Below are 22,458 nucleotides of genomic sequence, written 5' to 3'. Positions count from 1 at the left end.
ATGGAAGTCTATCCCTGGCACTGCTGGCAGCAAGGGGAGCCATGTTTGGGATATCAAAAGCTGCTTTCCCTCCCCACTCTTTGGGTATGTTTGGGATTTACTGCATCTGTTGGCCAAACATGGGTTTTTTAGGGAGATGTCTGAGTCAGGATAAGAAAAATGGATGGAACAACTGACTACCTGAGGGAAAAAATGGCTGTAACCTCATCAGCTCCAACTCAGCACCCTTGATTTGGGGCTTAGCTCTGCGTGGAGATTTTGAACTTACCCTTCTGAACCAGCCCCTTTCCACAGCTGCTTTAAGCTTTGACATAAAGTTGTATAAATCTCCTGCTAAAGTCCCTGATTTTCCCAGTGCTGGTAAAGGGAGAACATTAATTACCTGAAATTGTCTCTGCTCCACTGAGGCCCAGCATTGGCCTCCAGCAGAGCTGATTTTCCAGGATGAAAGCGATTCCAGCACGTCCCTTCCTTTCCCTCTTTACCGTCACCCACGCTCCTTAAAACACCCCCCTGCACCCCTCAGCGTAAAACCCCCCAAACTTTTAGATTAATCAAGATATAAATTGCCCTCCTGGGAGAGGAAATGTCTCAAAAAAAATAAAAAAAGAAGCCACATTGCTGCTGTGCTGCAGTCCAGTGTCTGAGCTTCAGCAGGGAGCTGAGACCCAACAGATTGGCTCCTCTTAAACTGAGACACAGAGATGCATCAAACATGCAAATCTGCTCCAGAGCTGCAGCTCCTTCCCGGGATATTTGCCCAAGGGAGCTGAGCAGCTGCTGCCAGAGCTTTGATAGTTTTAGCACAGAAAATCTGTTATTCATACACACACCCACCCCCCCTTGAACTCAGGATTAATGTGGCTTCAAAGTTGTGCAAGGATGTTCCAATCTACTCAAACAAGAGAGGAATCACCAGCTGAAGTAACAGGGTGTGATTTGAGTCGGCTTTAGAGAGGAGCAAAGTGTGGGGCCACTTCCAGGTGTCACTTCCTGCTGGATGAATCACAGAACCACAGGATAATTTAGGTTGGAAAAGCCCTCCAAGATCATGGAGTCCAAACATTCCCCCAGCACTGCCAAGGCCATCGCTGCCCCATGTCCCCAAGTGCCACATCCACAGGGCTTGGAAATCCAAGGGGATCCTGGTGCCCCCTCAGTGAGACCCCCCCCTGCAGAGCTGCCTCCAGCCCTGAGGGAACAGCACAGGAAGGACGTGGAGCTGCTGGAGAGAGTCCAGAGGAGGCCCCAAGAGGATCAGAGGGATGGAACAGCTCTGCTGGGAGGAAAGGCTGGGAGAGATGGGATTGTTCAGCCTGGAGAAGAGAAGCTTCAGGGCAACCTCACTGTGGCCTTGCAGGGCCTGAAGGAGCTACAAAAAAGGTGGAGAGAGACTTTGGACAAGAGCCTGGAGGGACAGGACAAGGGGGAATGGCTTCAAACTGCCAGAGGACAGGGTTAGATGGGATGTTGGGAAGAAATCCTTGGCTGTGAGAGTGGGGAGGCCCTGGCACAGGTTGCCCAGAGAAGCTGTGGCTGCTCCTGGATCCCTGGAAGTGTCCAAAGCCAGGTTGGACGGGGCTTGGAGCAACCTGGGCTAGTGGAAGGTGTCCCTGCTCATGGCAGGGGTGGCACTGGATGGTCTTTAAGGTCTCTTCCAACCCAAACTATGCTGTGATCCTGTGGTGACTCCACCCCTGCCCTGGGCAGCCCGTTCCATGCCTGACCATTCTTTACCTGCAGACATTTCCCCCAGTATCCAATATGAACTTCCCCTGATCCTGAGCCTTCCTGAGCATATTTTCTCACCCAAGGCACCTCCAGAGTGCCTCAAACCCTTGGAAGAAACACCTCTGCCCAGCAGCACAGCTCAGGTGCAGTTTGTACCCCAGGATGACACAGAGGGATCCAGATGTGTGTGGAGATCCCAGAGAACCTTCCCACTCCACGGCTGCTCTCCTGGAGTATCCCAATGTTTAACCTGTGGACGCTTTTCCCTTGTATTATCACCAAAATTTTACAAACAGACACCAGAAAACAGAAGGAATCACAGGATGGTTGAGGTGGGAAGAGACCTCTGGATATCATCTCATCCAAGCCCAGGACATGAAGTAATGAAGGATTATTGGAAGTCTGGCTGAGGAGACAATCCCATCCCTGTGTCCTTAGTCACTCTAAGGGGAAAGTCACACATCAATGTGTCCTGAAGCCCTCAAATATGTCTCTCAAATGTTCCCAAGAAGCTTCAGGGCTGGAGAAGTAACTCTGGGTGTGCAGCACTCGAGGAGACTGTGAGACCTCAGAGCACAAAGGAGAGGAAATTAAAAAAGCCTCTGTGGGCTCCTCAAGCCTTGGGTCCTTCCTGAACAGGACACACGAGGTTGGGCTCTTCCTGAACAAGCTTTCTGCCACTCTGATGAATCCTTTTTAATTCATCAATAAAACCCTATTTTATTTGATCATCCGAATTTCCCCTGAAATCCTGATTTCCCCAGAGCATCTTGCTAAGAGTGCAAAACTAAAGGGGGAAAAAGAAAAAAAAAAGAGAACAAGAAAGGAGAAAGCACGAGTTCTTCTCTCTTTAATGAGTTCATTTGCTGGTGTTCAACTCACAGATTTGCTATTAATGTTAAATTAGGTAGTTAAATTAGCTAATTATGTAAAATGTGTACAATACTGTCCATTTGGGACAACCAGCAAAGAAGAGCTACTCAGCTAAACTGGTGAAGCAGCTGCTTTTTAGACCAAATAAATTAGAAATGCTGGAAACATTCAAATAAATTAGTGACATCTGGCCGGTATCCTGAGTGTCCAGTGTCCAGGATCTGAGCAACTTGGGACAGTGGAAGGTGTCCCTGCCCATGGCAGGGGGTTGGAATGAGATGATCTTTAAGGTCCCTTACAACCCAGAATATTCTGGGATTCTCTGAATGAACAGGCCACATGGTTTTGAAGGAGCTGGGTTAATACATTCTATATTTTTACATTTTAATATGCATAGTTACAGACTGGGTGTGTTTGCATTTACTTTACACGTGTCAGTTAATGGGAGAGGAGTCCCTGTTAGTCCAGTGTCATGGAACATTCAGGAATTCTTCTCCTGGCTCTGCCATCCCCCTGTGGCTTGAACTTGGGGAAGTCACACAATCACAGAATCATTTAGGGTGGAGAAGACCTCCGAGATCATCAAGTCCAACCTTTGACCAAACACCCCCATGACCACATCCACTTGTTTTTTGAGCACTTCCAGGGATGGGGGACTCCACCCCTGCCCTGGGCAGCTGTGCCAGGGCTGGGCAACCCTTTCCATGGAGAAATGTTTCCTATTGTCTTTGGATATGGGATCATGGAATTCTTTAGCTTGGAAAAGACTTTTAAGATCATTGAATCCTGCTGTTCCCCCAGCAGTGCCAAGGCCACCACTGACCCATGTCCCCAAGTGCCACATCCACAGGGATTTGAAATCCCTCCAGGGATGGGGACTCCACCCTGCCCTGGGCAGTTGTGTCAGGGCTGGACAGCCCTTTCCAGGAAGGAATTTCCCCAATATCCAACCTGACCTTCCCCTGGCACAGCTTGAGGCCGTTCCCTCTCCTCCTGTCCCTTGTTCCCTGGGAGCAGAGCCCGACCTCCCCCTGGCTCCCCCCTCCTGTCAGGGACTTGCAGAGCCAGAAGGTCCCCCCTGAGCCTCCTTTTCTCCGGGTTGAGCCCCCCCAGCTCCCTCAGGAATTCTCCTGACCCTTCCCTGCACACGCTCCAGCCCCTCCATGTCTCTCCTGTCTGAGGGGCCCAGAACTGCCCCCGGGATTCCAGGGGGGTCCTCCCCAGGTCCCAGCACAGGGGGATGATGGATATGGTGTCTATGGGGTAAACTGGTCTCCCAAAGCTCAGAAGTTCCCTCTGAAGTGGGCAAAGGGCACGGACACAGCAGCTGGGAGGGGTTTTTGCTCCGGCAGGTGCAGCCAAACGCGAGTTGCTGCAATTCTTGGAGTCACCGAGCTGCTCAAACCGACTCACCGCATCCCTCTGTGCCTTTTGCATTCAGACACGACACAGAAATGTCTTTGAGTGGCATTTGTTGACATTTGAGCATAAATTCAGACATTTTCAAGCCAGCAGATCTCATTAAAAGCCGCTATTGATACACCTTGCTCGGGAGGCAAATCCAATTTCCCCTTGCTGAGCAAACACGTCACAGCCTTTGAGTCTGACAGTGGCAGATGGATGATGGAGCTGAATAAACTTCCAGAAGATACCACAGTGGGTCACTAGAAGGTCTTAGAGTCCCCCACCAAATTTTAATCCATCCTAACGAGACTCACGAGTGGATGCAGAGATGAGACACAAGAGGCAGAAAATTCTGGGAAGCTTTTTGGGGTCATTCAATCAACCCCAATTTTTTTTTCCTGGAGCTCCAGAGAACTTTGCTGGATGGTTCTGAAAGCAGAACCCTTTAAGGTGTAGCCCAGGTGGATCCCATCCCAGCAATGCCACGGGAGATTTCTCTCTCCAGAGGGAGTTGGTCCTACTTAGGGAGAAGATACTCTTTCAACACTGACCTGGAGGAACAACTCATCAATCCAATAATTATGGACTGTTCAGGCAGAAGAGAAAAGTTAATTTTCAAGGAATAAGTAGAAAAATCAGAGAAAAGGAAGTAAAGGAAAAGAAACAAATGTATGGAACAATTTAGGTTTGTGTATCAGAGTCAAGGAAGGAAGAGGACTCAGGAGCCCTGCACTTGAGATGTGACGTGGGATGGATCCTGAACATGACCCAGGAAGCAGGGAATGACTGGAGCAGCATCTCACTGAGCTCTGCATGAAGCAGGAGCTTTTGTCAAATTTCTTCAGGTTTAAGTTTGAAGATAAATTTGCCTTTTCATCCCAGTTTTTCCTTCTGTTGCAGGTCTGGTGATTTAAAGCAGAACCAAGTGGCCTTTGAGCCCGCTGGGAAAATTTGCCTCCGCTTTTACCCACAAAGCCTGAGAGCTGCCCTGGGAGCTGAATCTGCCTTTGGGATGTGCAAGACAGAAACCTGCCAGGTTGGAGCAGGGAATCCCGGAGCTGGGAGAAGGGGAAGCAAATAAATGCGTGTTTTCTGCTCCTGCTTTAGATGTGCTGATCCCACACAACCCTTGGAATGCAGAGATGCTGCATTCCCACTCAGCAAAGCCCATCCCACTTCCAGAGGCTCGGGAGAGCCGGCCCAGCCAGACAGTGATGTAATAACTACACCAAAATGTATTTTCAAAAAGAGAGGCCCTCAGCTAAACTGGGGCCACCAGGGGATCTCTCTGCAGAAAGCTTCACTTATTACTTTCTTAAAATCCTTATTACATTTCCAGCTCTATAAAAGCTGAGTAATTACTGCCTGCAATTACCTCTTGGCACCAACTTGATTAATGTCCTTTACACCGACTGCTTTTTGAACTGTTGGAGAGAGAAAAGATGATCTGGGTCAACTCTATAAAAAGACTTTTTTCAATGCCTTGTTAAGCTGAAAAGGAGAGACTCGTGTTTTCAGGGACAGGTCATCACTTGAGTGCTCTGAGAGAGGTGGGATGGGTGGATTGGTGGGAGCCAGGCTTGCAGTGTCAAGGTCCAAAATGTGGGTCGTTTTGGATCAGCCATTCCAACTGGTTGGTTCTCTCTTTCCCTGCACATTCCCCTCGCTCTAAACCCTTGGCTCTGAGGCTGCAGAGCTGGCACTAAGTGGGAGGAGGATCGATGGTTGTCTGTTCTGGTTTTAATAATTAAAGCTATTGAGCCATAATGTCTTGGATCAACAAACAGGGCTAACAGGTCACTCTTGCCGGCCTTGTAAATTGATTATTTTCCTACAGACAATGTGGGGGTCAGGGGGTTTGCCTGACCTGCTCTCTCAGGTCCTGCTATAAATAACCACTGATTGGGACCATCTGGCCACGCTTTGGCTCAGGCCATTCATTATTCCCAGCGTGAAAACACTTTTCTCCTCCAGCAGAAGTGAGCGGTGTGTAGGTACCCAGCTCTCATGCCCCTGGAGCAGGACCCTGCACCATGGAATGGGACAGCAAACAGGATTTGGTGGAGTTCTCCACTACCTCAGGATCTGCTATCTCAGTATAATCCTGAATTCTCTCTTTTAGCCCAAGTCATTTTGGGACCTTTTGGTGTGAAGAGTTGGGAAAACACTCTGGGAAACTTTATCTCCTGCTTCAGCATCTGATGTTGATACTGAGGCAAACATGAGAATTTGTTGAATTGTTAGGGAATGATCTGGGAGTGGGTAAAAAGGAAGGTGGGAGAGGACCGTGGCCACTTGACCAGCACTGGAGATGCTCCTAAATGACTCAACCTGTCCTATAAAATATCACTCTGCAACTTGGACTGCCTTTCCCATTCCCGTTGGTATTAGGCCAGCCCCTGGGAGGAAGGCTAAGCCAAGCCTAAAAGAGGAGGATTAGGTCTCCTGGAGGGCTGCTGGCTCCTTCCCTCAACACAGTGATCCATGGACCACTCCCAGAATCCAGGCTGAGTTTTGCCCTCACACCACAGTCATCCTTCTTCCTTATAAAATCAGCCAAGCACTTATCTTGACTCCCCAATCCAGGCTTTTTTGGAGACCCATCTCTTCTCCCAAGTTTTCCACACTGCAGGGTGTCCTGTGAGGTGCAGCTACACTTGGATATCTCCATAAGGACCCAGCTGATTTTGGGAGGAAAGATTTCCCAAGAAACCAAGCTCCCACGCTCCTGTTTTAACCCATAAAGCCAATTAGCACCAGAATTGATTGGTGGGATACTGTGAGCTCAACATTCCAGCATTCCAGCCGTGTCTCAGGCAGGGATTGCAACAGGCTTTGAGCATCCCACTGTGGATGCTGCCCCACTCTCTGCCCCTCCCTGATGGCAGCAGAAGTGTTTTCACTCTAATAAAAGCCTTGGATCCGTATTCCAAAGCCTGTTTCCACGTGGCAGGAGAAGGTCAGCCTAAAATCCCTTTGGAATTGCTGAGGATTAACGTTGTTTGGTAAAGCCAAACCCAGATACAAGTTGCCAAAGGTCTTCTTTGCACAGAGGATTTTCAGGCAGGGACAATCCAAAATTCCCTCCTCGGAGCACAGTAAAACAATCCACAGGATATTATTCCATGCTGGGGTTTCATTCTGTTAGAATTTCACCTGTTCACAGTTTGATACTCAGGTCTTGGTGTTTAACTCATGTTCTCACTCCTCCATCAGGCCCCCACAGAGCCACTTTCCCAATCAAGGCTTTTTGTGTCCCTCGTTCTCACCCTGAATTTTCCCTCTTTTCCCTTGATACCTGGATGAGTTTAGAACACTGGAATTTTACATGCCAGATCTTGATTTATTTAATTATTTTTTTAAATTAATTTTTTTGCTCATTTTGATATTTTAGGTGGGTTTGGCAACTCAAAGAACTCCAGCTTGGGACTGAAGAAAATTCTTTCCCTCTCCTGAGCCCTCACAAAGTTCAGTGTGGGCTTGGATGGTCCCCATGAGGGAAGGGGTTGGATGAGTCCTCTAATCCCTGTGAAACCATCACAGGAGGTTCTTCCTTTGACAGGGGTTCAGACAACAAGCAAATTGTGTTGATTTAGGTGTGGATTGGATGGGTAAAGGATTTTAACACCAGATTTAAGTGGGAGACAGAACTGGCTCCATTCTGGGGGAGAGCAAGGGGTCAAGGGGTTTCTGGGTTGCAGAATGAAAACTTCCTGTATCCAGGGATAGTTGGACCTGTGTTTGCAGAGGTTTCAGGTGTTGCCAGTCCTCCTGCTCCGTTTGCTGAGCCTGGGGATCCTCGGTGGCTCCAGGCCCTTTTTGTATTCCCAGCTCTTCCTCAGCTCGGGCAGAGCTGAGCACCTGAGAGCAGAATGGAAACACAGGAAAAGAGGGAAAAACCCTCTGGATTCTGTTGATGTATTTATCCAGCTGTGGTGGGTATAAAATGCTCACAGATATTCCAGCCCCTTCTTCCCTCCATGGCAGCAGAGAAGCATTATTTTTGTAGGGATTGAAGGCAGGAATACCCTGAGGAATATCTCTACCCCCGTGGCTCTTCCTGCCATCACATTCCAGCAACTTCTGGATCCACTGAACTAAAAGCACTTCAGACAAATGGTTTCTGCTGAAAAGGCTGCAGCATTTTTCCAAAGGTTCCAAAATTTCCTGAGCTTGTAATGACTGCAGCCAGTGGCTGAGGCTGTGGCTGAGTGATCAGGATGTTCCTAACCCAGGGCTGTGCACTTATTGCTTCTTTCCTTGGAAAAATGAAAGTGTGTTTTATCCCCTCTGGTTCCTTGAGAAAAGCACACAACAAAAGCTCTTCGCTGTCCTGCACTTTTCAACCCTTCTTCCCACCTGCCCAAATCCATGGTCCATGGCTGGCTTGTATAATCCCATGGGAATGGTCATGGTGGGGCCAGTCTGCTCCCTGGAATGGTGTCCCACAGTGAGCCAGGGGGGAATCTTGCAGCCAATAAGGAGAATTTCAGGAGGACACAAATCTAGTAGGAATATTTGTTCTTACACATATCCAGGTTCTGTTTCCCCAAGAGCAGGAGGACATGGAGCTGCTGGAGAGGGTCCAGAGGAGGCCCCGGAGCTGCTCCCAGGGCTGGAGCCCTCTGCTCTGGAGCCAGGCTGGGAGAGTTGGGAATGTTCCCCTGGAGAAGGCTCCAGGGAGACCTGAGAGCTCCTTCCAAGGCCTAAAGGGGCTCCAGGAGAGCTGGAGAGGGACTGGGGACAAGGCATGGAGGGACAGGACACAGGGAATGGCTTCCCAGTGCCAGATGGGATATTGGGAAGGAATTCCTGGCTGGGAGGGTGGGGAGGGGCTGGGATGGAATTCCTGGAGAAGCTGTGGCTGCTCCTGGATCCCTGGAAGTGTCCAAGGCCAGGTTGGATGGGGCTGGGAGCAACCTGGGCTAGTGGAAGGTGTCCCTGCCCATGGCAAGGGGTGTCACTGTCTTTAAGGTCCCTTCCAACCCCAACTGTTCTGCAATTCAATATTAAAACTCAGAAAGATTCACAGCCTGACTGTCAGGTCACATGCCCTGGTTATGGGATGTAAAATTTGCCTCCTGCATCCCGTTCCTCTGAAGCCAGGTCTAAATTTCACACAGGTTTAATATAAGCCCAGATTTTCTGTGGCCATCCAGGACACCAAGAAAGGCTGTTGCTCTCTGGGGGAGTGACACACACAGTGGGAAGGCCCTGCCATGGCTTAAATCTTAATGTAGCCTGGAATGTTCTTCACCCCAAACAGCCTCAGGTTGTCCAGCTGCACGAAGGAATCACAGGCACAGGGAGGGAAGAAGGCAGGAAAGTCTGGAGATCTTCCAGCATCAAATGATAGGATCACAAAATCATGGACTGGCTTGGGTTGGAAGGGACCTCAAAGACCATCCAGTTCCAACCCCAACACCTTCCACTAGCCCAGGTTGCTCCAAGTCCCATCCAACCCGGCCTTGGACACTTCCAGGGATCCAGGGGCAGCCACAGCTTCTCTGGGAAATCCATCCCAGCCCCTCCTCACCCTCCCAGCCAGCAATTCCTTCCCAATATCCTTTTTGGGTTGGAAGGGAACGTAAAGATCATCCAGTTCCAACCCTGACACCTTCCACTAGCCCAGGTTGCTCCAACCCGGCCTTGGACACTTCCAGGGAACCAGGGGCAGCCACAGCTTCTCTGGGCAACCTGTGCCAGGGCCTCCCCACCATCCCAGCCAGGAATTCCATCCCAATATCCCATCTAACCCTGCCCTCTGTAATTTAAAGCCATTCCCCTTTGTCCTGTCTTTACTTACTTTGTTAAAATTCCCTTTCCAGCTTCCTTGTAGGCCCAGGAAGTGGGGGAAGATCTGGGAAAGACAAATTAAAGCAGGACACACGGGATACCATTTGAGTAGGACAATTTCTGGTGGAACAGGCTATGATGGGACAGGGAGAAGCCACCAGCAGGTCCCTCTCAGTGGTGGCTCCTGCAGGACTCGCTGCATCAAGTCCCCTGGTCTAAGCTGTGCAAGAAATAAGCCAAAGTCATCCCATGTTCACCTCTGGATTCCACAACTCCCCTTTCAGCCTTCTCCGAGGTGTGTTTTATTATCCTGCTTAATTGTGCTCCATAAATCTCCTCTGGGCTGTGGCTAAAACGTGGCCTCTGCCCTGGTGGGTTTATGATTTAAGCAGCTGAGAACTCAGGAGCTGGAGGAGGAAAAGGATGTGACCTGAACGCCAGCGGAGCAGCGATTTCTAAATGTAGGTTGTGTGGTTGTAATTTTAAAAATATCGGTGTTTTTTTAGTGGAAGGGATTAGGCAAATGTAAAGATGAAGAAGAGAGGACACGATGGGAAGCAGGGAATTATTTAGGGAAGAGTAGGGAGTGGAGAGCAGCAGTGAAGGGGCGACGAGAGACAGCAAAAGGAGCAGCTGAGTGGCCTTCAGGGCCTGGGTGGTTGTTTCCAGCACTTGTTATGACACATATTAGTTGTGAGAGATTCCTGATGATTGTGCTGAGCTGATTTCTCCCCACATCCCTGCAGCTGGGCACTCCTTGAAATGTTTTTCTTCCCCAAACCCATAAAGGACGCCGGGAAAAAAATGACATTACATCGTAGGCCTTGCCTTTCCTGAGGGGGAATTGTTAAAATTTAGCAACAGCAGTCCCAGCAATGCCATGGTGACAGCAGAGATGAGAAGACCTTTGAGTTCATTTTATCACATCCCATCTCATTTTATAGATGGCCAGTAGATCACACTTCACTTTCTTGCTGGGTATTTAATATCACCTGACCAGACTTCAAATGGGAATTTCCAAACCTCTGCTGTCCCGTTGGATACACCCCCACCTCTAGGAACTTTTTGAATTCCTGCAATTCCAAGCAAATCTTGCCTCATCCTCTTTGTGTTTCAAAGGTCACCCAGAGCCCACATTGTAAGGTTGTTATGATGAACAGGTTCTACACCACTGACATCTCTTAATCCACTCTCAGAGCTTTTGGGGGCTGAAAGATCAGGGAGGAAACAGCACAAAATCTCCCATCCTGACGTGTCTCCAGCCCTGAAGTGGTGATGGAGCTGTGGGGTTCATCTGCAAGCATCTGTCTTCCTGATTTTGTCCTTCTTGCTGACAACAACAGGAAAAATTAAAGACATCTGTCTTCAGCCTCACTCAGTGCCCACAGAACAGCCCTGGGCAATAAAGCTGATTTAAGTCTGGTCCTGTAGATCTGGTGCCTCAGTTGGCTCTTTATCATCGTCCTTTTGAAGTGCCTGTAGCTCCCTGAGCATCCTCACTCTGCCCACAGACACTTCCCACCACCAAATAGTTGGGAATTATCATCCCTGTTACTGCTGAACAGTTTCCAGTCAGAACTTTGAGGCTGTTTGATGCAGGGATTTTAGATTTGTCCAGGCTGAGAGAGTCAGAGCAGTGATCTGGGAGTCAGGGCAGTGACCTGGGAGTCAGGGCAGTGGCCTGCAGGGTTCATCTCACCCACCAAACTGGGAGAATTCCGAGGTGATGGGAGGTAACATTTTGGGGCAAGGGGAAAGTCAAGCCTTCTCCACCCCCTAAGCTGTGCTGCCACAGAATCATGGAATGACTAAGGTTGGAAAAGACCTTTAAGATCATCAAGTCCAACCATCGACCAGCACCACCACCATGTTCACCAGTAAATCATGTCCCCAAGTGCCACATCCACACGTTTTTTGAACACTTCCAGGGACTGGGACTCCACCACTGCTCTGGGCAACCTGTTCTAGTGCTTTACAACCCCTTCCATGAAAAAACAAAATTCCTACTATCTAATCTAATCCTCCTCTGGTGCAATTTGAGGCTGGTTCCTCTCGTCCCTACCTCACGCTGTCCCAGGCCAGGGCAGGGGGAGGGATCACAACAGTGGCACCATAAAAAGCAACATGGAGCAAATATTCCCAAAAAACTTATCAACACCATCGCTATAACCCACCCTGGAGGCATGAGGCTACTCTGGTGTTGTGGTATCACGAGGCAGAAAGGATGAAGGAGTTTTTAGTAAAAAAACTCCCCCAAAGAAACTCTTTTTCTCACTGATGTTTTGTCTCAGTGAAAATGCAGGACGAGAACACGTTGATCAGACAGGGATCAATGTTGGTCACTCTCTCCAATCTCTGTGGTCAAGCAGGGGCTCAGGTTTCTAACAGGCAGGTGCAAAGCCCTTTCAGAGGCACCTCTACCTTCATTTGGGTTGGAAAAGCCCTCCCAGATCATCAAAGTCCACCCTGTGCCCCATCCCCACCTTGTCCCCAGCCCAGAGCACTGAGTGCCACAGCCAGGCCTTCCTTGGACACCTCCAGGGCTGGGGACTCCATCACCTCCCTGGGCAGCCCCTGCCAAGGCCTGACCACCCTTTCCATGAGGAAATTCCTCCTGATGTCCAACCTGACCCTCCCCTGGCACAGCTGGAGGCCGTTCCCTCTTGTCCTGTCCTGTTGTCCCCTTAGGAGGGTGGCAAACGGGATTCAGGGAACTCAAGTTGTGGAAATGTTGCAGGTTGAAAAACAAGTAGTTTTAAGTGAAACTCTCAAAGTACAAAGACCACTTTCCACTCTCCCTGGTTCAGAGAATCCCAGAATCACTGAGGTTGGAAAAGCCCTCCCAGCCCATGGATCCACCCTATGCCCGGTGCCCACCTTGTCCCCAGCCCAGAGCACTGAGTGCCACGGCCAGGCCTTCCTGGGACACCTCCAGGGCTGGGGACTCCACCACCTCCCTGGGCAGCCCCTGCCAATGTTTGGAACCCTTTCCATGGAGAAATTCCTCCTGATGTCCAACCTGACCCTCCTCTGGCACAGCTGGAGGCCGTTCCCTCTTGTCCTGTCCTGTTGTCCCCTTAGGAAGGTGGCAAACAGGATTCAGGGAACTCAAGTTGTGAAAATGTTGCAGGTTGGAAAATAAGTAGTTTTAGGTGAAAACCTTGAAAGTACAAAGACCATTTTCCACTCTCCTTGGTTCAGAGAATCCCAGAATCACTGAGGTTGGAAAAGCCCTCCCAGCCCATGGAGTCCACCCTGTGCCCGATGCCCACCTTGTCCCCCTCCCCAGAGCACTGAGTCCCACGGCCAGGCCTTCCTGGGACACCTCCAAGGACTCCACCACCTCCCTGGGCAGCCCCTGTCAATGTTCAGAACCCTTTCCAGGAAGAAATTCCTCGTAAAGTCCAACCTGAACATCCTCTCTGACCCTGTCACTCATTACCTGGGAGAAGATACCAACCAGGCAACCAGTGTTTGGAATCTCCTCCGACGTGGCCGTCGAGCTGCTGGCCGAGCACGGATCATTCCAGTTCCTTCTCCTCTTGGCAGCAAAACTTTGAGATTGTGAGGTAAGAGGGCTCTGTTGTTCCATGCCTGATTTCAGCATCCCTGGGTCACAGTTCCTGCTGGAAAATGGAGTTTTTGGTGTTTGCCAGTGACAGATTTGCTTTGTCAAAAGCGCTACAGAATCACAAGTGTCATATTACCCCTCTCTTCCATCAGCTCATAGGAAATTAAATTTGAGGCCAAAAGGGCTGTTCAGCTGCTCAATCTTATGCCCCATTTTCTGCGAGGGAAGCCTTGAAATGGGATGGCTGATGTCTCATTCCAGGAGGATTGATGCTGCTGCTGCTGCTTCCCCTGAAAATACAAGAGTGGGTTGCCGGAAATGTTAATTTTTACTTATTTCAGTTCAAGTTCTTGTTGTTTCTCTTGCCTGGAGCTCCTGGTTACAGAAACCAGAAAATATCCAAAGCTGAATTCAGCAGGATGAGCTATTTTTGTGAGCACTAGAATTGATGAAGTCTTGTCTCCAACATTTGTCATGCTTGGCTGCCTGTGGTTTGATAAGGTGAAGCTCTGATCTGAGGGGTTTTCCTGGGGCTGGGGCATCCATTGCCTCTCCTTCCCACTTGGAATAAGAGAGCCAAGTGGTTCCACTTCCCCCTCAGTCCCAGCAGGACTTCTGGGACTTCCTTTTCTATCCTTTCTACCTGACCTGGCTTAGTGGTGGATTTGGCAGTGCTGGGTTAAAGCTTGGACTCGGTGATCTTAGAGGTCTTTCCCAACCCAAATAATTCCATTCAGGTCAGAAAAAGGGATAGAAAACCCAGAACTGATCCCATGGATAATCTTTTAGCATGGCTTGTTTTGTTAATTGACTGATTACATGGAAAACATTAAATTTCAAGGTGCTGGAGCAGCTTCCTAATCTAGTTATGCCTTAACACATGTTCCTTCCTATCCTTTCCTCCAAACTAGAGGAATTTCCTGGCTTGGATATCACCTGAGGCAAGAGTTGATTTGCCCAACAAATCCACAAGTCATAGCATGGGGAACTTAATGGATCTGGCCTAAAATAAGAATAGGATTAAAATGAGATAAATAATAAATAGGGTTAAAATAAGATGGGATTTAAGAACTCCTTACAGAAAGGCTGGGAGAAAAAAAAAACCATAATTAAACATGGAAGAGTTGGAATGGGAGTGTTTTTTTTAATGTTTCTTCTACACCTGAGGTTTTCCAGGGTTCCAAAGGAGGACAAGACTTCAAGGTTTTAATTTCAACCAGCCTGCACCTCTTCACCTGAGGGTTTGGAAGATACCTGTGGACAACTGGATGTGGGAAATCCCATGGGAAGTCTGTCTGAGCCTTAAGATTGTCTAAGTCACATTTAGGCTTCCTAAGCCCAAGATCTGGTGCATCCACAATACTCAATAATGATGGAAAAAAGGATATTTCTCCGACATGTTTTGTCTCTACCAGAAAATTCTCTCTCTGAACAAAAAAAGGCCTCATGAAAAAATATATCCAGGCTTTGCTGAGAAGGTTGTGGAGCGTGTTGGAGCTCCTGGAAGGTGAACACAGCTCTGGGGCTCAAGGAACTGGGATTAATTCCTAACAGATTCCTGACTAGATTAGGAAGCTCCTCTACCACCTTGAAGTTTAATGTTTTCCATGGAATCAGTCAAGTCACAAAACAAGCCATGCTAAAAGATTATCCCATGGGATCAGTTCTGGGTTTTCTATCCCTTTTTCTGACCTGAATGGAATTATTTGGGTTGGGAAAGACCTCTAAGATCACCGAGTCCAAGCTTTAACCCAACACGGCCAAATCCACCACTAAGCCAGGACTAAACCAGGTCACCAACTGCATCAACAAACTTTTTTTTTGGGTCAGTCTCACCTCCCTGCTTTGCCAGTTGTAAAACCAGCATTCCCTTAGTAAGGATAAGTAAAATAAAGGGGCAAAAAAAAACCCCAAACCAAATAACGTGGGTTTTAAATGGTTTACAGAAGGAGAACAGCTCATCCTTTTCCACGGTGTTTTTACCTGCTTTTGAAGAGCAACACTTCACTTTTTTCCCCTCTGCTTTCCTCCAGGGATTCCATTACCATACATTGTGTGGCTTTGACATTGGAAAAGCAGCAGTACTTTTCCACTTAACTCAATCTCGGTTATTATTTTTCCTGCAGCAGCAGCACTCAGCACAACTTGGGAAATGTCAGGAGGCAGAAAACAATAAGGAGGCATTTGAATCGTATCTCTGCCTTGATTCCCAGCGTCGAGGCAACTTTTTCTCCTGCCCCAGGAGTTTCTTAATTCTTATTCACAGAGACGGAGAGAATTGATGGGAGGAGATACTGATTGTTGTCAGGCAGGAGAGCCAAAAACACCACTTAAACCAGGTTTAATTCACACTTGTGTGATGGTAAATAGGAATAAGAAGGTCATCCAGGTGAGTGATTAACCACAGGGCCAGATCCTGATGGTTCAGCACAGTTTTATTTAGGTTTTTTTTCCAGGCAAAGTCTGGTGAAGCTTTATAAGAAAACCAGAATTAAGTCTGGTAAGGCTTTATAAAAAAAAACAGAATTAAATCTAATGCAACAAGGGGGTGGTTTGGAGCTGATTCTTTGCCCAGAATTTCAGTTTACTGCAGCTGCTGTGGGGGTGACAAGCTCTGTAAAGAGGGGAATATATTTTATTGAACTGACTGATAGATGCCAAAATCATTAGGCTCTCTTTATACAGGCAGAATTCCTCCTGCAGTGAGATGGAAACTCTGCCTTCACTCTGCTCCCATTTACACTGATGGAAGTCAAAGGTAATTTCATTACAACCAATATAAAGGCATTACAGACGAGGCAATTACACCTGGAAGAGATTGGTGTGAGCTGAACCCTTTCCTCTGACATTTCTGCTAATGTTGCAAATGAAATAACAAAGTACTTGTGGTATTTTTTTCAAATGTTAAACCTGTAGTGGAGAGACCTGCGTGTGCACCAGCCCTGAGCACCGGGAAATCTGTTGGATTTAGGAATTCCCAAGGAGCACTCCGAGAAGACCAGGGGATAAATTGTGGGAAGGGGTTGCAGGTAAAACTACCTCAGGAAAGGAGTTGTCAAGGAACTCCCCTCCCCCCCAAGAGATACCTGAGGGTCCTAAAACAGCGTGAAAGAAACGTGAAAATAAAAATAGATTTCTGCCCCGATCCATCAGCTTTCAGGTTGAGATCCTTTCTTGCAGGCTGTGTGAGGAGAAAATGATGTTCTCAGAACCCTTCAGCCTCCTTGTGTCATATATTATTAATCAAGAAAGATCTCAGCATTCATGTGCTGCATCGGCCCAGACTACATTGGATTTTCCCCCCTTTTGTTTAAAGAAAACATAAATTCCCACCTGTAGCTCTGCTTGGGTTGGGAGGGAAGGGAAAAGGGCTTGTCAGTGAAAGCAGGCAGTGGTTTAACAATTAGAGCCCAGCACTGAAAGTCAGTAAGGTCACAGTTCTGGGGGAGATTTGCTGCCGTCTGTCCTGATGAAGTTCCTCCTAAATGAGGTGATTATTGCAGCTGTCAGGAATGAAAAGGTGGGACACATTGATTTCATCCCCACTGCAATCTCCAGGTCTGTGCTTGGTCCAGAGCAGTCAATAGGAATTGCCAATTAACAAAAAAACAATATTGGCAAGTCCAGCAGTTTGAGGGAAAAAAAAACTCCCTCCAGCCGGTGCAGAAACCTTTTGCCATTCAAATCACCGTCCTCGGGCAAAGGCATTGGCAAAGCTCACAAAATCACAGCAAATGAGCTTTTTTTTGGCATATCTGAACAGCAAATTGTAGAGCTGAGAGCCTGTCTCTGCACAAGGGGAAATGTAGCAAAGCAGCTCTACAGGAAAACACTGAAGTGCACACCCCATAAAAATCACTTTGGAGTAATTATCCCGTTCGGAAAACACGCTGGTTATCCAGGAATAAAGTATCTTTTATTTCAGAATTAAAGTGCCCACGCTCTCATTCTGCTAATGATCATAGAGACAGGGGTTGATTATAATAAATAGGGGCTCTTCCACAACAGCTATTGTGGAAATATTCCCCTTGTAAATAAACCCTGGGAATACCACGCTTCCAATTAGGTTGTGCTTCAAACACAGCTCATATGAATGGATACTCTTGATTTACCTACAGATTCCAGCAATTTCCATGCAATTAAGTCATTAATGTGCAGCTTTGGGCTGAAGAAGCACCTCCAGGAGAGCAGCCAGGAGCAGTGTCTTTGACAGGATGGAGTGAAGCTGGTTCAGAAAACACCCAGCAGCTACGAGGGATGCAAATGATGGCTGTTCCTGCCCTGGCTCAGGAATTCCTGCCTCTCCAACAACAACCCTGGGCCCTCTGTGGTGTTTTTAGCACAAGCTCTCCAAGGACTTGACTGGAGAGGTGTTGTTATCCCTTATTTGCAAGCAGGGAAAGCGAAGCAGCTGTTGGGAGATGGTTTGTTTGACGTCGTCCAGCGAATGTTGAAAAGCAACCTTTGGTTTTCCAACCCTGAACAGGGTGACAGAGACCTTCCCTTTTCCAAAGGTGATCCTGTGGCAAGAGATGGAGCGTGTCCATGGCAAAGCAAGGAATGTGGGCAAGTCGGTTGTTGTTCAGTATCATGGAATCATGGAATATCCCTAGCTGGAAGTGGGCTCTGGGTATTGGAGATGTGTCGCTTCCCAGTTCGTGAACTGACTCCCATCCACCACCTCCAGCTGTTCAAAAACCCACAATTCCAACCCCAAACTATATCAGGTTTACTTTCAGAGCCGACTTCAAAGACCACCTGGGCTGGTTCAGCTTGAGTCACATCACTGTATTCCAGGTGAAAACTGAGGAGAACTGTTTGTAAAAGGCTGTACCTTAAAGATATCAAGTTAAGTGACACTTCAGCAACCCTTGGATTTGTGACGTCTTTGTGATCAGATGTGCTAGTATTTAGCATTACTGGTTCATAGAACATGTTAATCTAAGTATTTAATGCGTTTTATTAACTTGAAGCTCTATGAACATTTAAATCCGTTGCTGTTCAGCGCAGCTCTGTGAGGGCTCCATGAGGGCTCTGTGAGGGCACTTCGGTCAATCACACGCCAGACCAGTTTCCTGCAGCTTCTGAAGCGAGTGACGGCTATTGGGCACAGGTGTCTTTGCAGGTGTATCTTGTCTGGTCGGTAATTTTTAAACCTGATTTTAACTGACCTTTCAATCACCTGTGCAAGGGAGGAGCCGGGTCACCGCCGCCGTCAAAACGACAACTCCCAGAAGCCCCCGCGGCGCCGCCGCGCCCCTTGATGTCGCGCGCCCCGCCTCCCTCGCCTCCTATTGGGTGGCGGCCCGCCCTGCTCTGTTCTGATTGGCTACGCGTGTGTGTGCGCCGTGCCGGAGGGGGCTCAAGATGGCGGCGGGCGAGGCAGCGGGGCGGTACCGCGGCACCGTGGGCAGGAGCAAGGACCCCTCGGGGCTGCTCATCTCGGTTATCAGGTACGGGCGGCCCCGCTCCGCGCCCTCCCGGCCTCTCAGCGTGAGACAGGGCCGGCGGCGTGTCCTGCCGTCCTGGGGGAGCCCGGGCGGGCCCGGCCTGCGGAGCACTGGGTCCTTCCAGGTTCTCCCGGAGCGGTGTGGAAGCCGCGGTGCTGGGGCAAAGCTTGTCCTCAGGGGTGTCCTGCTGTCCCTCCTGCCCTGCTCGACTCATCCCCTCCTCTTCCCAGTGCTTTGCGTTATTTTGGGGCTAGAAGGACCTGGCCAGGTTGGATCCATGGGCTGAGGACAATGGGATGAGGTTCAACAAGGCCAATGTCGGGTCCTGCCCTTGGGTCACAACAACCCCCTGCAGCTCCAGGCTGGGCCAGAGGGGCTGGAAAGCTGGAAAAGGCCCTGGGGGTGCTGGTGAGAGCGGCTGGACATGAGCCCAGGGGGGCAAGAGGCCAGTGGCCTCTGGATTGGATCAGGAATAGTGTATCCAGCAGGAGCAGGGAAGGGATTGTTCCCTGTGCTGGGACCTGGGGAGGCACCCTCAGGAATGCTGGGGGCAGCTCTGGGCCCCTCAGACAGGAGAGACCTGGAGGGGCTGGAGTGTGTGCAGGGAAGGGAAGGGTCTGGAGCAGCAGGAGGGGCTGAGGGAGCTGGGGGGGCTCATCCTAGAGAAAAGGAGGCTCAGGGGGAATCTTCTGACTCTGCAACTCCCTGACAGGAGGTTGAAGCCGGGGGGGGTTGGGCTCTGCTCCCAGGGAATAAGGGACAGGACAAGGGGAAATGGCCTCAAGCTGTGTCAGGGGAGGGTCAGGTTGGACATCAGGAGGAATTTCTCCATGGAAAGAGTTCCAAATATTGGCAGGGGCTGCCCAGGGAGGTGGTGGAGTCCCCAGCCCTGGAGGTGTCCAAGGAAGGCCTGGCCGTGGCACTCGGTGCTCTGGGTTGGGGGACAAGGTGGGCATCGGGCACAGGGTGGGCTCCCTGATTCCAGAGATCTTTTCCAACCTCAGTGATTCTGTGAATAAACCTTTCAGGCAGTACCAGCTTAATGCATGAGGGTAAAGGCACTGTCCTGGTGCTGTCGAGTCCATAAGTGACCTCCACCCCCAAACTCCACAGCACTAAAACAGTGCTGGTTGGAAAAGCTGGAGGATCAGGAAATCCTGTGTTTGCAGAGTCCATCCTTTTTGAGGATGCAGGAGTGGGAAAAGTGCTGCTGCTTCCCAGTCTGACTTGTAGGGAGTGAAAAGAAAGACCTGTGTATGGTCATGTTCAGAATATTGATTATTGTCTGCCCTTATTCCTGAACTCTGCTCTGCTGGAGGATAGTTCTGGATAGTTCTGTTTCCTCCTCTGTGGCTTCTTCAACTGCTTGTAAATCTTTTTTCTGCTGCTCCAAACCAGTGGGTTGGCAGCTGATTGTCCCCACTGAAGCTTTTAAATGTTCTTCCACACCCCCTCTCCAGTGGGTGTGGGCAGCAGGAATCACCCCAGTGGGATACTGGGAGCTGGAATGAACTTCCCAACTTTGGATCCTGCTTCAGTGTCTTGGGGAAAAACTCCAGTCTTTGAGTTACTTTGGAGAAGTTATTGTAGCAGTAGCTCTGTATCCTTGGACATGTTATGATTTAAAAATCCTCTGGGAATGATAATGTTTACAAAATTCTGTTCTTTTTATTACTTTGAAAACTAGAAAGTCTTGGAAAACTTGAGGGAGACGTTGATTCTGGAAAAAAGGCAGCTGGTTCCACAGAGGGGAAGAAAAATGTACCTGCATTGATTGCTCCTGTTGTAATCATCCTTGTGGTTTTTTTAAGTTTCCTGTAATTTCCAAAATTATTTTAAGGTTTTCCTTTTGTACCTCTATTTTAATAAATCTGGACTAAGTTAATTTATAATATAAGACTGAGCTTGTGTTGCTCTGCTCTCCAAATAAGAAATCATGTTTGTCTCCATCTTTGCCTTCCAGGCACTGATATCTTGGCTAGTTTAGGTCCAGTGTTTAGAGACAACATTGAGGTTATTGACTTTATGAAATGAAAATTATTCAGTAGAACAACCTGATAACTAAACCTCTAGAATTTAATTAGAGCTTGTTTTGGATGTAGAGATTCTTTGCAGAGCTTGAAGTGCCATGTTGAGCTCAGACCATGAAAACCTGATGGCAAAGGAAGGGAAAAGTGTTGTGTTAATAATAATAATACTGATATTTATTTGGGTTGCTCAAGCATAGAAAGAAATGGCGTGAAAAGGAATTTAAATCACTTTTTTCTCTATGTTGTTTTTGTATCAAGTGAGGATGAACTTGCCAAGCAACAGGTGAATTATTTCAGAGCTTTGCGTGGTCATAAAATACCACTGCAAACAAATTTAAACCCGGGCTGGGTTCAGTGGAACTTTTCTCAGCTTCAGAAAAATATCACAAATCTTAACACGGTGGGTTTATGGTTTGAGACGTGGCCAAGTTTTCCTTTCTTGATGGCTTTAGTTCCAAAACATTTACGTGTAGTAGAATCCTCTGCCAATCCTTGTGGTTTTCCACTTGTGTTTCCCTGTTTATTTGGGCTGTTTATGTCTCCCTTGGTCTGTGTGAAAGGCCCATAAAGGGAACAAACAGCAGAACTTTGACTGGGTTTTTCTGCTGTAAACAAACAAATCCAAGCAGCTTCTTCAGGAATTTTATTTTACTCATTTACAGCAAAGTTGGTGATGTTTTTTAAGAAGAAACATTATTTAGATATGCAGAACCTCTTCAGTGATGTTCTCCAAAATGCTTTGAGGTGGGAAGCTGAAAGGCCTTTTGTAAATATGGATTATTTTATTAACAAAGGGATAATTTCTGATATTTACTCAAGCTCAGTTGAGCTCTGTCGAAAGAGGCTGAATAATTTCCTTTCCCCTGATCCCAGATTTAGGGTTTCTTGTGCTTACATCACTGGACTTCCCAGGAGAAGGCCAGAGATCTCCTGGGGTGAGATCCTTGACAGAGTTTAACATAAAGCAGCACTGGAACCTGTAAAAAATGGGATTTTATGAGCTCCGGGGCTCTACTTTGGGAATTTTGGGTTCTCCCTGCTGTCTGTGGTGTTGCTTTTCAGCAGCTCTGAGGGCAGAAATCTGTGGGATGAAGGAATGTCCCACTCCTGCTCCTTTTCAGTCCCTGTGGAATGTCAGGATTTCCTGTTGTCTCAGGGAACACATTTGTTCCTGGGGAGTTGTTTCCTGTAGGAATTCCGTGTACTGATGGAATTACTGATGGAATTCACCTTGGCTTTCTGGTTGTTGATGGAATTACTGATGGAATTCACCTTGGCTTTCTGGTTGTTGCCAAGAATAGAGAATAAAGGGAACCTCAAGGATGGATGAATTTGGAAGAATTAATGTTTCCTGAGCACTGTCAGGAGGGACTGATGTGCACTGTCCCAGGACAGGACTGATCCATCTGGGAAGAGCCAGTTAGGAGCACAGTTAGGAAGTGGAGTTTTGCCTTAACAGAGCTGCTGCTGGATCCCACTGAGTCCTTGTTTCTCCTAAAGGAGAAATAGAGCATTTATTCATAACAATAAATCTGGAAGTGAAGAGTGTCTGGGAATCTTAATATTTGCAAAGCCCCCTATTAAAATTCCTGCTTTGGGAACT

At 48.2% G+C, this 22,458-nt stretch overlaps 1 long non-coding RNA gene across 2 annotated transcripts in view; it reads right to left on the bottom strand.

Moving 5' to 3' along the window:
* LOC113976854 overlaps positions 1–18,612 on the bottom strand; it is a 44,601-nt gene extending 25,989 nt beyond the window's left edge. The window contains exons 1-2 of one of the 2 annotated variants that reach the window (XR_003537179.1): positions 17,488–18,612; positions 13,247–13,430 (exon numbers count right to left, since the gene is read on the bottom strand). This is a non-coding gene — a long non-coding RNA (uncharacterized LOC113976854). The remainder of the gene's footprint in view (positions 1–13,246; positions 13,431–17,487) is intronic. The other variant, XR_003537180.1, reaches the window with a different exon arrangement.
* Between the last annotated feature and the right edge of the window lie 3,846 nt (positions 18,613–22,458).

The sequence above is a fragment of the Neopelma chrysocephalum genome, unplaced genomic scaffold, assembly GCF_003984885.1.
Source record: "Neopelma chrysocephalum unplaced genomic scaffold, ASM398488v2 Primary Assembly neopelma1_187, whole genome shotgun sequence".
NCBI classification, from domain to species: Eukaryota; Metazoa; Chordata; class Aves; order Passeriformes; family Pipridae; genus Neopelma; species Neopelma chrysocephalum.
Note: the sequence above shows the minus strand (reverse complement) of the source record. Positions and strands in the feature narration are given on the sequence as shown.